The following is a 17,037-nucleotide window of genomic DNA, read 5'->3' as shown; positions in this document are numbered from 1 at the left end:
GGATTATCCTGTGTTAAATGCTCACATTAAAGGTTTTGGAGAGATGCTGACCTGTGGTTTAGAATGTACAGAGAGTTGGCTTTGATTTTTGCCACCAGGAGCAGGAAAGAGTTCTTCAGATCATTAAAACTGTGCCTTAGCACAGGCTCAAAGGACGAGCTCTTGCCGTGTGGATCTCCCCACACCCTGTGAGATACTTTCCACAGCGTGGCTGACTCTGCAGCAAACAGCAGCAGGTTTTTATATTTCAATTAACAAATTACGCTGCCACTTAATGGCTTAAAATGACAATAAACATTTATTATTATTCATGATTTCTATGGATCAGGAATTCAGCAACAGCTTAACTGGGTGGTTCTCAGTCAAGATTTTTCCTGGGGTTGCAGTCAACATGGGCCTGCAGTCATCTGCAGCTTTGCTGGGGGGCTGGAGGATTCTCTTCTGAGGTGGCTTGTTCACATGGCGGCCAGTTGGTGTGGGCTGCTGGCAGGGGACGTCAGTGCCTCTCCAGATGGGCCCTTCCTTAGAGTAGCTTGAGCATCCTCACAGCTTAGCACTGACTTTCTCCAGACCAAGTGATCCCAGGAGAGCAAGGTAGAAGTTGTGGTGTCCTTTAAACCCAGCTTTGGAAATCAGACACTGTCACTTCTACGATATCTTATTGGCCAAACAGTTCAGCCCTACGTAATGTGGGAGGGGACCACACAGAAGTGTAAGCACCAGGAGGCAAGGATCACTGGGGCCTGTTTCAAAGGCTGGCTACCACCTGGACATTATTCACTTTGACCCCAAAATAATAGTAATAACCAACATTGATCGAGAGCTTACTACGTGCTGAATGCTATATTAATTTTTTTCCCTCCACACAATCTCTTAAGAGATATTGCTATTTATTGTTTTTCAACATTTAGAATTGCTTTGTAGGCCAAGCGTGAAAGACTTAGCTTGTGCATTCAGAAGGAACTGTAAATAAGAGCTATTTGGAGACATAAAAGCAAAGGTTCTTTAGAGACAGGGTCTCACTTTTTGCCCCTGCTGGAGAGTGCAGTGGCCTGATTATAGCTCACTGCAACATTGAACTCCTGGGCTTGGGCTTGGCACCCATAGCTCAGTGGTTAGGGCACTGGCCACATATACTGGGGCTGAAGGGTTCGAACCCGGCCCAAGCCTGCTAAACAACAATGACAACTATAACAAAAAAAAAAAGCCGGGCATTATGGTGGGTGCCTGTAGTCCCAGCTACTTGGGAGGTTGAGGCAAGAGAATCACTTAAGCCCAAGAGTATGAGATTGCTGTGACCTGTGAGGCCACAACACTTTACCAAGAGCAACACAGTGAGACTCTGTCTCAAAAAAAAAAAAATTTCTGGGCTCAATCGATCCTTCCACCTCAGCCTCCCAAGCAGCTGGGCCTATGGGCATGCACCACCATGCCCAGCTCATGTTTTTTTTTTGTTTTTTTTTTTTTAAAGAGACAGAGTCTCACTTTATTGCCCTTTGTAGTGTGCTGTAGTGTCACAGCTCACAGCAATCTCCAATTCCTGGGCTTTAGGCGATTCTTCTGCCTTAGCCTCCTGAGTAGCTGGGACTACAGGTACCCGCCACAATGCCCAGCTATTTTTTTTGTCACAGTTTGGCCGGGGGTGGGCCTGAACCCGCCACCCTTTGTATATGGGGCCAGTGCCCCACCCACTGAGCCACAGGCACTGCCCATGTATCTTTTTTTAAATTTCAGAATATTAGGGCACATGTTTTGTTTATATACTTTGCTTTTGTACAGGTTGAGTCAAAGCTGTAAGTGGGCCCTTCACCCAGGGAGTGTGCAGTATACCCAATACCAGCTAAGGTTTAAAAAATATTTTCTTTTTGCAGGGATGGAGTCTTGCTAGGTTGCCCAGGTGGTCTCAAACTCTTGGCCTCAAGCAATCCTCCTACCTAAGCCTCTGAGTGCTGGAAGCACAAGCTGTGAGCCACCATGCCTGGCTGATGGAGGTTGTGGAGTGTTTGGCAGGAGGAGAAGAGCAGGGAGGGGAATGGGAATTAACGGGCAAAGGCGGGTGGTAAAGAGGTCCTGCGGAAAGTTCATGGAACAAGGAACAGAGGCTAGAGCACAGGTCTGAAGTTCTAAAGTAATCACAGAGTGACTAGAAATAGGGCTATGAATATCAGAACCTTTCAGAGGGAAAGTCAGTGCCCTCTGTGGGGGGGGGGGAGAGTCCAGGAGTAATGATGTAAACAGCCATGCAGAGCTGTGCAGAAGTAAACTGGGGGGTCAGTTGGTGCCACAGCCCCAGATGGAACGATTCTGCCGAGGGGGCAACACGAAAGCCAGACTGGACACGTTTTGAGTAGGAATCATCCGCTGTGCAAGTTAGAGCACAGACCAGGGACCCAGCCTAGAGTTTCTGCTTCAGTAGTCTTGGGAGAGCTTAGGAATTTGTATTTCTACCATGTCCCTGGGCGGTGCTGATGCTGCAGGTTCACACACTGAATGAGAAGAAGGACCACAGGCGACACTGCTCCAGACTCCCAGTGGCCAGTGGTCCCCTCCTCTCCTCATCTTCCACTTCCCTAAAGATGAGGTAATTCTAGATCACTGAGCCATAGGACAGTGGGAGCTCAGAAATACCCTCTTTAAGCCCCCCAGTTTATAGTGAGCAAAGTGTAACCAGATGTGCCATAGAGTTTACCCAGAGAACCACAGACAGGGACCCCTTCGCTCCCCTTCCAGAGCTGTGTGCACTGTCCCTGCCCAGCCAGCGTGGCCACAATGTGGCTTTCCATCTCCATTCTTTGGAGTTATCTCCCCTCTTCCCTGGGCCCCAGGCACTCAGGAAATAGCTCCCAGGCATCATATGTACCCCAAACACATAGTTTGGGGTAGAGACAAATCAGGTGATGTGCAACCCCTCCCCACTCAGCCCTGGCTTGCAGCCCCCACCCCTGAGGCCCTGCCCTTGGGGAGCTCTCAGCCTGAAGAGGAAGACAATAAGAGAAGGATGGTTTTTAAAACTTAAAAAGAAAGACAGGGTGCTGACAATTGGACTGATATCTTTCAATGCTTTTTCTTTCTACATTTCATTATTATACAAAAGCATGAATATTTTTGAATTAAGTGACTAATTTTCTCTTGTAACGTAATGTCAGAGCAATGACTTCTTAGAGGTCTCCATGGTACCCAGGGATGGATACAGACGGATCCAAAGCTACCAAATGTACGGTGATACCTACCATTGTGCAAAAAGTGTTACCCCTTGTCTGGGAAACCTGCTGAAAACTGGCCGCTCTGTCGTCTGCTCAGGCCTTCATTCCTTCATCAACGGGTATGGATTCGGCATCTACCGTGCACCAGGGGCCAGTCTAGGTGTTGGGGACACTGCAATGAATAAGAAAGAAAAACCGCCCTGATGGAGCTGACGCTCAGGTGGGAAGAGAGACCCTAAATGAGTAAATACCAAAATGTACAGGGCGGCAGACCATGATCTAAGCTATGGAGAAAAAAGAAGCAGGCAGGAGGGGCAGCTGCTGTTGGGGCGAGCATGCAGCTGAATGGTGGGGACTCAGTGAACACCGGGTGGCGTTTGATCAGAGACCCGAGTGGGGTGTGGAAGTGAACCATGTGGCCACCTGTGGGAAAGGCCTTCTAGGTAGAGTGAAGAGCAAGTACAAAGGCCTGGGGCCAAAATGTGCCTGAAATTTGTCATTAAGGAAAAGAAAATGTGAAAGAGAAGGAGCACATTAGTTTCCAGAATCGTCTATGCTTCCTGACCCTGTTTTCTCCTCTGCACTCTGTCCTCTGAATTCTCTTCCCCACACAGGGTGATTTATTTAAATAGATTATGTAAATAGATTTAAGGGTACAAGTAAGTTTTTGTTCCATGACTGAATTGCATAATGGAGAAGGTGAGGCTTTTAATCTATCACCTGAATGGGGTCCATTGTCCCCAGTAAGTTTTCATCCAGCCCCCGTCCCCTTCTGAGTCCAGTGTCCATTAAGTCACTCTGTATGGCCACACGTACCCACTGCTTAGCTCCTGCTTGTGAGTGAGGACAGGGGGAATTGGCTCTTTGTTCCCGGGTTGCTTCACTCAGAATGACGGCCTTCAGTTCCATCCACATTGCTGCAAAAACAGCTTTATCATCGACAGCTGCAATGCTGATATGTCCAGGTATGTCATGACCTGTATGGTTCTAATAATCATCTGAGAAAGGTGCCATTTTTCCATTGTGAAGAAACTAATTGTAAACTTGGAAATCTTGATTATCTTGCGTGTGTTTTTAATTTAAATATTTGTTGTGTTTTTGCTGAATGAGCCAATCTTCCTAAATCTGAGACTCTCTTGCAACTTGTTTCCAAGTCAGTTTCTTTCCTTTCCTGTCTTTTTTCTCTGAGTCTTGCCTTAAGATACTGTGCAGCCGTCACAGGGGGAATTCATCGCCTCCCTCCACCTGAGGCTCCCTCGTGCCTCACTTCCCCCTCATTGCTCTTCTGGTTTCACTTTGCAGGTTCCCTAACAGGCTGACACTTCTTGAGGAAAGGGAGGGATGTGATTCATACAGGAAATTAAAAAGTGAATACAAGAGAATATAGACTACCAAGGCCTTCACTTTGATCATTTCTTCAATTATAATGAAAAGTTAATTCTGGGTTGGTTAAAATAGTATGAACTGAAATCTTGCCTTTTTTTTTTATAACACAGAAGCATCTTTTCTTTTTTTTTTTTTTGAGACAGAGTCTAACTATGTCGCCCTTGGCACTATGAGTGCCGTGGCATCACAGCTAACAGCAACTGCAAACTCTTGGCCTTAAGCGATTCTCTTGCCTCAGCCTCCCAAGTAGCTGGGACTATAGGTGCCTCCTACAATGCCCAGCTATTTTTTTGTTGCAATTGTGATTGTTGGTTAGCTGGCCTGGGCTGGGTTCGAACCTGCCAGCCTTGGTGTATGTGCCTGGCCCTGTAACTACTGTACTCAGGTGCCAAGCCAGAAAGAAGTATCTCGGTTACTGTAGTCCACTTGAATTGTATTTTCCAATTGCAAACAATCAGCATTTCACTAAATATTCCACCAGCCTTCCCCAGACTGAAAATACAATTGGGATTGCATTAGTACCAGTATCTGGGTAACAAAGCTTCTAGGCCCTACTGGACTTCAGGACATCAACACTTCCTAGAAAAGACTCCATGTTCTGTCTTTCTGCTTTGATTGTTCCAGGCCTAAACTCAATCCTTTCTCTCCTGAGGGTCCAGTCCAGTTTTCTAATGCTTTTTTCTTTGAGACAGTCTCACTCTGTCACTCTGGGTGGAGTGGCATGGTGTCATAGCTCACAGCAATGTCAAACTCTTGGGCTCAAGTGATCCTCCTGCCTTAACTTCCCAAGGAGCTGGGATTACAGGTGCCCACCACTATGCCTAGCTATTTTTAGAGATAGGGTCTTGCCCTTGCTCAGGCTGATCTCTAACTCTTGAGCTCAGGTGATCCAACTGCCTCGGCCTCCCACAGTGCTAGGATTACAGGCGGAGCCATTGCACCCAGACTCCTAGTGTTCTCTCTGTCTCCCTCCATCTCCTCACACAGAGGGTTCTTTTCCTAAACTCTTTGTCCTGTCATTTATTTCACTGATTAAAATTCATGGCACAATGCCCCTGTATTTTAGAATAGCATAAAAAGCACTGTGTGATCTGGCCTCCGGGTACTTGTTTAACTCACTCTCTGTTCTCCTTTTGTGTATTCTACACTTGGCCTTCAGCACTAATTGTAACTCACCAAACATGCCATTCTGTGTTCTGCCTCTAGATTTTTGCCTATGCTCTTTGCACCTGCCCGAGATGCTCTTGTCCATTTGGTAATGTTTTTTTCTTTACTTTCAAAACTCCTCTGACATCTGGACACAATTGAGGTCACATCTCCTTAGTGCAGCTGATTTCAGCACTGCGGCAGCGGACAGCTCCCTGCATGCGCAGGCATGTGCTGTGTGCGCCTCTGCTCCGCTCCAGTCTTCTGAGGAGGAACGCAAACCTAAATCACCCTGAGTTACCACTTCACACCCACGAGGATGTCTACAATAAAAAAGATGAACAATGACAGATGTTGGTGAGGATGTAGAGAGACTGGAGCCCTCACGCTTTCCTTGTGGAAATATAAAATGGTGCAGTCATTTTGCAAAACAGTTTGGTTATTCTTCCAAAAGGTAAACATTGAGCTATCTATCATACGATCCTGAAATTTCACACCAAGATATATGCTCAAAAGAACTGAAAAAATATGCAGCAACTCGTACATAATGTTCCTAGCAGCATTCTTCATAATAGTAAAAAAAAAAAAAAAATGGAAACAACCTAAATGTCCATCATTTGGTGAATGGCTAAAAAATGTGCTATCTCCACATAATTATTCAGCTAAAAAATGTGGAGCACTGACACGTGTTCCACCATGGATGGGCTTTGAATACATTATGGTAAGGGGAAATGGCCAGACCTAAGAAGCCAAATAGCGCGATTCCTTTATATGAAATATAATAGACAACCCTATAAAGAGAGAAAGGAGACTAGTGGTTGCCAGGAGTTAGGGGCTGGGGGCGATGAGGAAGCATTGCTGAGGAGCATGGGGCTGCTGTCGAGGGTGATGGGAGTGTCTTAGAATTAGATGGTGCTGATGGTTGCACATTGTGGTGACTGTTCTAAAAACCAATGAATCTACATTTGAAAAGGGTTAATTTTATGGCATGTGCATCATATTCAATTAAAAAAAAAAAAAAAAAAGAAGTTCCGGGCGGTGCCTGTGGCTCAAAGGAGTAGGGCGCCGGCCCATATGCTGAAGGTGGTGGGTTCAAACCCAGCTCTGGCCAAAAACTGCAAAAAAAAAAAGTTCCCTTTCTTGGGAACTTTTTCACACTGGGCCTGGTTTGTCAGCTCAGCATGCTTCCTTTCCCTGAATTGCAGCAGTTCCTGCAATTCACAGGCGTTTCTCCAAGGATCTGGTGTTGGGGTGGACGTACCTGCAATAACTTCAATTCCCCTGAAAGCTTAGCTTCTTTTTGCAGAGAAGAGCCTTTGTTCCAGGGGAGATGAGATCTAAGACGTGGATATGTGTTTACCTAGACAGAGGAGAGGTACCCAGTATCATCTCAGAGGAAGGACCCATCCTTGCAGACAGTTTACTATGACTCGGGGGTATCAGGGGCAGGAAAAGGAGCCAACTTCAACATGTGGAATTGCCAATTTGAAGCTTAAGATAACTTGAGGATACATGTTGGAGGCTGCATGGAGAGTTTAGGCTTTGAGGCCATGAAGATTGAAGTTCAAGTTCTAGCTCTCCTAGGTAACTTTACTTATTTGGGAGCCTCAGTTTTGTTGCTGGGAAGAATGTTACTTACCTCGGGGGATTTGGGAGGCTTAGAGACAATGAGTAGAGAATGCCTAGCACAAAGCTTGTGCTCAGTTAGTGGTGGTCAGTCTTAATAAAAGATACAGAGTCACAGTGACCTTGTGCATCTCATCTGTTAAGCCTTGGCCTGGAATTAATTTGGTATTTGAGCGAAAGCACAGCAAGAAACTGATACAAGTGAAATTCATCCTTTTCTATTTCTAAAGAACATTCTAACCAAAGGGAACTCCCTAACCTGTGAGGCTGCAAGGCCTGGGGAACTGGGTTCAGGGTAAATAGGTTTTTGCAGAGAAACATCAAAACCCTCTTAACATTTAAATGGTACAAAGCAATGCATTTTCTCCCTCAGACAAGGAACAAATTAGATTTTACTTACAGGTGAAAAAAAAGTGAGTGTTCTTCAGAGAAGGCTTGAACTTAATTATACATTAGGGATCACATTTTCAATCACATATCCAAACCAGGTGTTCTGAAATGCCGATAGATTCAGAAAATCTGGGTTATAGAGCCACTATACAGAACCTTTTATTGCATGTTTATCTTCTCCTGGACCTTGCCCTGAGGTTGGGTGCGAGGCCCTTATGTAGCCAGTGTACATCTCCGTGTGTGAGTCAGGTGTGCCAGCGATGAACCTTGACTTTGTTCTGACTCCGCTTGACTTCTAGTTTAGGACTCATTCCCACCATCGTGGCAGGACACCGATCTCTTTCCCAGGTCCTGTCTGTGTTCCTGGGTCTTGCTCACGTCTGAGAGATGAGACTTTGCAGCTGTCTGGCTCTAGATGCTGCTGTTCATTTTAGAGACTCCCATCACCCCGTCCTGGTCTCCGGTGCTGATGCCCATCTGTCCCTGTTGTGCAGCCCCTCATGTCTGCTGCCAAGTTCTTTTAAATCTCTCCTCACGTCAGTGCCACCCTTGAAGGTTCAGGACTCGTGTCCTGTTTATGTGTCCCCTGGGGACACCAAAATTTCTGTACTGTTGGACGCCCTCATGTGCCCAGAAGGCCAAGGAACCCCACTTTCTGAGACAGATATGAGGGCTAGGCCACCTAACATTTGTGTGGACACGTAAGATATTTTGTCTGGAGTACAAATGGAGCTCCACATACTAATAACCTAAATATTTAAAGGTTATACATCAAGCTAACAAAGTGCTAGCTAGCATGAGTCTGAACTTTCTGCTTTGAGAAGAACACGTCATCATGACCTACCAGGGGTGTCCAATCTTTTCTTCTTCTCTGCCACACATTGGAAGGAGAAGAGTTGTCTTGGGTCACACATTAAATATACAAATAAAAACAAAAGATGATGAACGAAAAAGTCCTCACAAAATCAGCATGAGGCCCGTGGGCCACAGGTTGGACACACCGACCTAGATAGTCAGGTTTGAATTTAGAGTTTGTTGCACACTCCTTAGAGTTTTACTCTGGACCACAGCAGCTCAGAGAGAGTTGTCCTTGGCCTTTGGCTCACTGCATTTATCCTTCTGCTTCCAGCTGTCTTCTGCATCTTGAGCAGGCTTGGACGTGTGCATGAGCAGATTACCAGTAGGCACACCCAAGCTTCATCCAGACCTCCTACAAATAGCCACCTCTTTGCCACCCTTCACATCAGTGGAACATCAAACCCAGGAAATAAACTGCGGCTGCTAAAGTTCCCGTGATATCCAAGACAGCTCACAAAATGAAAATCACCTAGCCCCAAAGGCCAACGGTGCAATAATTCCAGGGTTGAAAAACCCATCTTAGGGGTGGCACCTGTGGCTCAAGGAGTAGGGCGTTGGCCCCATATACTGGAGGTGGCAGGTTAAACCTGGCCCTGGCCAAAAACTGCAAACAAACAAACAAACCCATCTTAGGCAAGTTCCGTAGATGAAAGTATCTTACAAACGCACATTCCTGCACACACGTTTGTGCTCTGTAATTTTCACTCCACAGCCACGTACACATCTCGATGGTATTTTCACAGGACTTTTGAATTGACAATAAAATCATCACCCAGCCATGTGAGTATAAAGGGGGCCGTCAAGGACTTGAGAATGATCTTTCAAATCCTTCCACTCCCCATAAACCCAACCACTCAGAAGCCCATGGAGCAACCAAACACCGAAGGGAAAACCGAATCCCCAGGAGCTGAGAGCCCCTTGCTGTGGGAGAACGTGATGACGTTGTGGGAGAACGCGATGACGTTGTGGGAGAACGTGGCGACGCTTTGGGACCGTGGAGGGCTGAGGTTGACTGCAGTAGGTTTCTATAACTTCTGTTTTTCTGAAAAAGGATTTTTTAATTGCTTTTTTTTTTTTTTAAGAAAACTGAATTTCTCTTGAATGTATTGTCAGAATAAAATGTCCCGGGCCTTGGAAACCTATTTTAAAAATGACCCTCCAGAGAACTGTAACCCCGGCTTGCTCCCTCGCCTCTACCCAATAGGTCATGTTCTAGCAAAATCTTGCCTTTCACAGCTTGGAATAGAAAATTCTCTCGCGACTGGCCTTTCTTGTGATTATTCTGCCAAGGAGCAGAGTGAGGAACCCCACAGAGCAGGCCTGACATTTAAGATCAAAATACCCTTGTTCCTCTGTGTGTTTGAGGAAGGAGGGAAAGAGCAGGTGTGCGACGCTGTCTTGAACTCAACGCGCTCGCTGAATTCCGCGCTGTTCCTTGTGGTTTGTTAGGGAAGGTGGAATCAATTCTGCTCAACAAGAGAGAATTCAGGGAAGAAGCTGCCTTGGGGAAATGCGGTTCTAAGTGCAAAGAGGCTTCCCGGTGCCATTTAGAAAATTCTTTCACGTCTGCAGTTTCTCTGCGCTGCTTTTTCCTAGTTCATAACACCCCGAAAGTAAGAGAAACCTTGATCTCTATTTTTCTTTAATGCAGCAGTATTTCTGATGAAAGAAGTATTTTGCCCCACCACCTTTTTGTGATTTGAAGTATGGTTTATACCTTCCGTTCCAGAAGCTTTAGGAGTTACAGAACTTGAGTCAGGCTGAAATTATTTTCGCATCTCCAGGTGGGAGAAGATAGTGAGGCCTCATTTCAGATCAAATCCAGATGCCACCATTGTCGCACACGGGGAAAGCGGCACTTGGCAGGTTCTGCAGGAACCCTGCAGGATTGAGCTCCACGGCCTCCCACCAGTCGCGGTGGTATCTGGAGCCAGAATTGCCTCGTGGTACCCTGCAGAGGCCTCCTGATTCCTCCCCTTGTTTCTGCTGAAACAGAGTCGATCAGTTTTATACAGAAAGGGAAGGTTGGATAGTTCCTTGTTTTCTGAGTGTCTCAGACCATGTTTTAATAAGGCTTAGGCTCTGCTGAGGATGACTCAGTGGTTCCCGTTGTCAGGGGAGAAAGGAGAAGGTAATTCTGGCAATGCCTGGAAACATGTGGCTGGTGCCACTGGGTGGGGGAGGCAGTTGTACTGGCATCGGGAAAAAGAGGCCAAGGATGCTGCTAGCACGCTACAAGTCACAGGATGGCCCCAAATGACAGTAGTGCCCACGTTAAGAAGCCCTAATAAATGGAAACCAGTCTGGCAAGCACGCTCTTACTAGTTGGAATTCCACTCAAGGTGAGACCCTTGCTATGCACATACCAATAATCTCCTAAAAATCTTAGATTAAATATCTGATTCTTTCAACAAATGTTTATTGAATGTCCATCGTGTACTGGACACTGTTGTTTGTGCAAAAGACACAGCAGTGAGGGTGATGAGGCAGCTGTGCACAGCCTTCGGGGAAGGACTTTGTGTCTAAAGAGGACCCATTCTCTGCCTTCTGCTCCGTAACCTGCCCCCAATTCCTTTTAGCCAGATTTCTCTGACTGTCTTCTACCTACATGGGCTGGGCATGGATTGGAGGCTTTTTTTTTTTTTTTTTTGAAACAAAGTCCCATTATGTTGCCCTTAGTAGAGAGCTGTGGCATCACAGCTCACAGCAACCTCAAACTCTTGGGCTTAAGTGATTCTCTTGCCTCAGCCTCCCAAATGCTGGGACTACAGGCGCCTGCCACAATGCCTAACTATTTTTTTATTGCAGTTGTCATTGTTGTTTAGCTGGCTTGGGCTGGTTTTGAACCTGCCAGACTCAGTGTATGTGGCTGGTGCTGTAACCACTGTGGTTCAGGTACCGAGCCAAGATTGGAGGCTTTGAGAACCTACAAAACTTGGTTTCTCAAGAAGCCTTCTCTTCTTTATGTATTGAGTAATTTTTCTGGTAATTATATAATTTGATATTTCAATACATATGTATGTTACATAATGATCCAATCAGGGAATTTAGTGTGGCTATCACCTTGTGATAATATCTTATTATTTGTATTAAATCATAGCTGTGTACACTAATGCAGTCATGGGGTACAGTGTGCTGGCTTATATACAATTTGAAATACTTTCATCAAACTGGTTAGCATAGCCTTCATGGCATCCTCTTAGTTATTGTGTTAAGACATTTATATTCTACATTTAGAAAAATTCACATGTACCCTTATAGGATGAACCATAGGTGTGGTCCCACCAAACTCCCTCCCTCCACCCATTCTCCCCCTTCCCCTCCCCTCCCTCTCCCCTTTCCCCATATTCTTGGGCTAAAATTGGGTTACAGCTTTCCTATGAAAGCTATAAATTAGTTTCATAGTAGGGCTGAGTACATTGGATACTTTTTGTTCCATTCTTGTGATACTTTGCTAAGAAGAATATTTTCCAGCTCCATCCATGTAAACACGAAGGAGGTAAAGTCTCCATCTTTGTTTAGGGCTGCATAGTATTCCATGGTATATAATATTATTGCTATCACCTTGTGATAATATCTTATTATTTCATGAGGTCATTCAGAGCCTTTCTTCCAGCTGTTTTGTCATAGATCAGACCCTATTGTTAACTGTGGTCTCCCTATACTCATTCCCCCCCATCCTTGGTTGTGGAAAAGCTTTTTAGTTTGATGTCATCCTGTGACACAGGTTTGGGAGCTAGATGACAGTGGGTTCCAGTCTCGGCTCTGCTCTTTAAGAAGCTGTATGGTTTATCAATCCCTCTTATTCTTACTTTCTTCATCTGTAAAGTGGGGCTAATATGTAATTTTTGCCTTGATGATTGGTGACGGGCAGGGTGAGTCTGGGAGTCAGAGAGCCTATCTCTGCTGTTACCCACCTTGCTGGTCTTTCTCTTTGTTCATTTTTACTTATTGAGTGACTTCTGAGGCCTGACCATCTTTTGGGAGTTGGGGAAGCCAAGATCAAATGAAGCAGACATGATCCTGGTGACCACTGGTGTTTATAGCTATTGATAGAGACAGAGGGTGAATAAGGAAACAGGAAAATGAACCTGCGTGAATCCCACGAATCCTATGCGGGCAGGAAGCAAAGTGCAGAGACAGCATCTGTGCAGGAGGGACTGGCTTTGGGTTGAGAACTGAAGGAGGGCTGCTTGGAAACCTTTTAATAAAAGAAGAAATGACATTTCAGCTTGACCAAGGGAACAGTGTGTGCAAAGGCCCAGAGGTGGGAAAGAGACCAGAATATTCCAGGTACTGGGAAAATGCTAATGAGATAAGAATATGTTTTGATGAGGCAGAGAATGGGAGAGATCAGGGTAGGGAGGTCCCAGGAGTAAGAACTTGCAGGGTTTGTGGGCTTGGGAAGGAATTTTGCATTAGGGGAAACTAAAGTCGAAAGACAGTCAGTGGGATATATGGATTTTCTGTGCCGTAGCACGTCTGAGTTTGTAATTTTCCTCGTGCCTTCTGCCCAGCTGTGTGGCTCCACAGTTTCAGTTTTCATCCTGTTTGTGGTGGCTGCCTTCCAGTGCATGCCTCATTTTCATTGACTTCAGTAATTTGAAGGAGGCTATCTCCTCCCAGGCTTGTTCTGATCAATAGGCATCATCTCTTCCTCTGCAAACTGGAAACTCACAGATTCACAGAACCATCTGGAAATCTCTCCTGCTGCTCAAAGGCACGTGTGTGAGTTTTCTATTGCTGTGGAACAAATTACTGCAAGCTTAGGGGTTTATAACCACATCCATTTGTTCGCTCACAGTTCTATAGTTCAGAAGTCTGGTGCAGCGTGACCAGGGTCTGAATTCACAAGCTGAATTCAAGATGTTAGCCAGGCTGAGTTCTTTCCCAGAGGCTCTGGGTCATAATCCTTTCGTAAGCTCATTATTTTATGTTTGTTTTTATCAGCTTCATCGAGATATAATTTACCTATCATACATTCGCCCATTTGGAGTGTACAATCTAGTGGTTTTTATTTTTATTTTTTTGAGACAGAGTTTCACTATGTTGCCCTTGGTAGAGTGCTGTGACATCACAGCTCACAGCAACCTTAAACCCAACTCTTGGGTTTAAGCGATTCTCTTGCCTCAGCCTTCCAAGTAGCTGGGACTACAGGTACCCACCCCACGCCTATTTTTTGTTGTAGTTGTCATTGTTGTTTAGCTGGTCCGGGCCAGGTTTGAACCCGCTAGCCTTGGTGTATGTAGCTGGCACTATAACCACTGTGCTATGGGCACTGAGCCAATCTAGTGGTTTTTAGCATGTTCACAGAGTTCTGTAACCATCACCTCAATTCGAACATTTTTGTTGGCTGGGCATGGTGGCTTATGCCTGTAATCCTGGCACTCTGAGAAGCTGAGGAGGAGTGAGTTGCTTGAGCTCAGGAGTTCTAGACCAGCCTGAGCAAGAGCGAGACCCTGTCTCAACTAAAAATAGAAACACTAGCTGGGCGTGGCAGTGCATACCTTTAGTCGCAATTATGAGGGAGGCTAAAGCAAGAAGATTGCTTGAGCCTGAGATTTTGAAGAGGTTGCTGTGAGTTATAATGCTGTGGCACTCTGCCCAGGGTGACAGTAAGACTCTGTCTCATAAAAAAAGAAAAAGAAAAAAAGAATGTTATTATTCTTTTAAAAAGAAACCCTGCACCAATTAATGGTCATGCCCATGGCCTTGATCTGCCCTTGGTCCTAAGTGCCCTTCACTCCCCCTGCTGTTACAGATGTACCTGCACATACAATGACCAATACTTTGTGACACTTTACCGCCCCTTTTTGTTAGCCTGATGCTTTCAAGTGACACTCGTGTTGTAATATGCATTAGTGCTTCATTTTTTCTTTTAAAAATAATTTAAAAAAACCTGAGCATCAATTTACTAAGCATTCTAAACTGTCAAATTTTGTGGCAGTTCCTACCTTCAGAATGCTCTGTGGCTGTGGCATCCCTTCTGAAGCCAGCCGGAGTTGAATAGTCATTCCCTTGCCACTCATGGGCAGAATCTTGGCTGATACGTCCAGGCTCAAATTAATTTTTCTCCCCAATTCACTTTCTTTAATGCAATTTCTTGTTCGTTCTTAAATGTTCTTGGTACCGTGTGTCCAATTGAGAAGGCATGGGATATTCTGCTCACAGAGAAGGGAAAACAGCAGGGTGCGGCCTCGGCTCCTTTGCCTTAATGAGGACTTGCTTTGGCAACACTGGAAATTATAATTCAATAGGTCTTCACTGGAACTAATTGAAATGAGAATGGATTCCGGCCTTGACATTTTTTTTTATTTCCCTGGGGATTGTGGTCTTTTTGAATTTTTCTCTCTGTTCTGGGTTGTTCATATGAAGTTCCTTTGGGATGGAATCAAACTTCAGTGGTAACAAGACATTATATATGGGGTATCCATACATTAATACTGGGACAGAGGGGTGGTTATCAAGAAAGAGCTCTGCGTTATCAGAAAGGCACTCTGGGGGCTTATCGGCATTCCTGCCTTTGCTTTTTGGTCTGAGCTAAACGTGAGCATGTGAGTTAAATTGTTTGTTTTTAATTGAGAGAATGATTTATGGAATGAACTTGGACTATTCAAGAAAAGCCAGGAGACATTTTGTTAAGGGAGGATTTCTTTATTTTTTTAAATAAGAAGTTTAATAGTTCCAGTTCTGCGAAATATATAGTAATGTGATTAAAATATTTGGTGATTTTGTTGGTGGAAATGTAACCTGGTAGAAATCCTTTGGAGGGCAATTTGGAAAATCCATTAAAAGTAAAACGTACATGTCCTTGGGACCCACAATCCCACTTCTGGAAGATTTTGTTGCACTTATATTCCCAAATGAACGTGAACAGTGATGTTCAAGGTTATTTTCTGTGATATTTTCCTTACTGGCAAAGATGAAAAGATCTCTCTGTATTTGTCAGGAAGAGCCAGCTCTGCAAGGCAAGGGCAGTGAGCCCTGTTGAGGGCGGCAGCAGCCTCCAGACTCTGCTAAGGAGCGAGCTCCAGGGTGGACGGCATGTTTGGCGAGACAAACCCAGAGGTGGTTAGCAAGTGAGGTCTGCTGCCTCTGCGTGGGAAGACTCACACCCCTGTCTCTGCATGTCTGTAGAAGGGTCTGTTAGGGATCGAGGCATCTGCTTAGGTGAACACACGTGCTACAAGATAGAAATGGACCGCCCAGCAGCATTTTCTTTATATATGTTTTTTATTTGTATTTTGTGAGACAGAGTCTCACTCTGTCACCCTGGGTAGAGTGCCCTGGTGTCATAGCCTATAGCAACCTCAAACTCTTAAGTTTGAGTGATCCTCTTGTCTCAGCCTCCAGAATAGCTGGGACTACAGGTATGTGCTACTATGTCCAGCTATTTTTTTTTTTTTTTTGCAGTTTTGCAGTGGCTGGGTTTGAACCCGCCACCTCCAGCATATGAGGCCAGTGCCCCACTCCTTTGAGCCATAGGCACCACCCTATGTCCAGCTGCTTTTTTCTATTTTTAGGAGAGATGAGGTCTGACTTGTGCTCAGGCTGCTCTTGAACTCCTGAGCTCAGGCAATCCACTTGCCTCGGTCTCCCAGAGTGCTAGGATTACTGGCGTGAGCCACTGCACCCAGTCTTTCTCTCTCTCTCTTTCTCTTTCCTTCCTTCCTTCCTTCTTTTTTTTCTAAAAGAATCAACTTTATAAACATTCAAGGTTAGTTTCTCTTCTTGCCTTTGCCTGTGACCTTGGCTGCTGTGAGGACTGGAGCTGCTGCCTGTACAGAGGGAAGAGATCTTGTTGACGTAGTACACACCACCCACAGAGAAGATGAAGCAGGTGGTCACACAGACTCGGTGGATGGGGCCAGAGGCAAAGAGAGCCAAGAGGAGGCAGAGGAGAAGCTCAAGGAAAATTTTTGCTTGGAATCCTTTGCCAAAGACAAGGGTCTCCAGATTCTTGAAGGCAGTGAGAGAAAAGATGAAGAGGCCGGAGCCACGCAGGTGCCCCAGATAGGGAGCCACTTGGTGGAGGCAGCTGGCGGCTGTACATCTACGTTCTGCCAAGAGCAGCAGGGGCGGCAGAGCGGGGAGTGCCAGGGACGCGCCTGTCCCCACCACTGTCATGTCCGGCCCGTGTGTCCCGATGGCCCCACTAGCCGAGAACGGAGCCGAGTAGCCCTGTTCCCCTTCAGTTTAGTGTTTGCCTTTTGACCATGTTTATCTACCATCTATTCAAAATAAAAACAAATGTATCTAGAGAACACTTTAGTTATTTTCAAAATTTTATCTAGGGAAAGTTTTGTGGCCCAGGGTTCCTAAACAGGTTTACAGATGATGAATGGGAGAGTCTGTGAACCCCCAGAAATCACCTCTGTAGCTGGGTCTGCCCAGATGTGTTTTTGGGGCATGGGATCCATAATTCCCA

The 17,037-nt window shown here is 45.4% G+C and overlaps 1 pseudogene; it reads right to left on the bottom strand.

The window, feature by feature from the left end:
- Positions 1-16,327: 16,327 nt before the first annotated feature.
- On the bottom strand, positions 16,328-16,757 carry LOC111721736 (annotated as a pseudogene).
- Between the last annotated feature and the right edge of the window lie 280 nt (positions 16,758-17,037).

The sequence above is a fragment of the Otolemur garnettii genome, unplaced genomic scaffold (assembly GCF_000181295.1).
Source record: "Otolemur garnettii isolate 467f Iridium unplaced genomic scaffold, OtoGar3 scaffold00023, whole genome shotgun sequence".
Lineage (NCBI taxonomy): Eukaryota > Metazoa > Chordata > Mammalia > Primates > Galagidae > Otolemur > Otolemur garnettii.
This window is presented reverse-complemented; position numbering and strand designations above follow the sequence as displayed.